Here is a 312-nt window from a genome sequence, read left to right as displayed (position 1 = left end):
ATTAAAACCTGAGCTGCCCGCGCTCCAGACCCAGACCCAGAGTGGTGGCTCCAGTTCCTTGGGGAAGGCGGGACTGGAGGAGGACAAGGCCAGCAGGGGAGAGGAGGAGGGGGAGGAAGAGAAGGGCAGGGAGCAGAAGGGAGCAGAAGGGAGGAGGAAAAAGAGGAGGAGGAGGAGGAGGAGGAGGGGGAGCCAAGGGGAGGAGCGGGAGGGAGGAGGGAGAAGGAGATGGACGAGCGAGGCCTGCAAGGCGGACTCAGGAGAGGGGTGCAGGCTTTAATCCGGGCCACGGTTCTCACTCCTCCTTGTGCT

General features: G+C 63.5%; 1 protein-coding gene across 1 annotated transcript in view; it reads right to left on the bottom strand.

Moving 5' to 3' along the window:
• Npas1 (neuronal PAS domain protein 1) overlaps positions 1-312 on the bottom strand; it is a 9,182-nt gene that overhangs the window by 1,329 nt on the left and 7,541 nt on the right. The window lies entirely within an intron of this gene.

The sequence above is a fragment of the Fukomys damarensis genome, unplaced genomic scaffold (assembly GCF_012274545.1).
Source record: "Fukomys damarensis isolate Sample0158 unplaced genomic scaffold, DMR_v1.0_HiC HiC_scaffold_19, whole genome shotgun sequence".
NCBI classification, from domain to species: domain Eukaryota; kingdom Metazoa; phylum Chordata; class Mammalia; order Rodentia; family Bathyergidae; genus Fukomys; species Fukomys damarensis.
The sequence above is the reverse complement of the archived record's forward strand: the minus strand, read 5'-3'. Positions and strand labels throughout refer to the sequence as shown.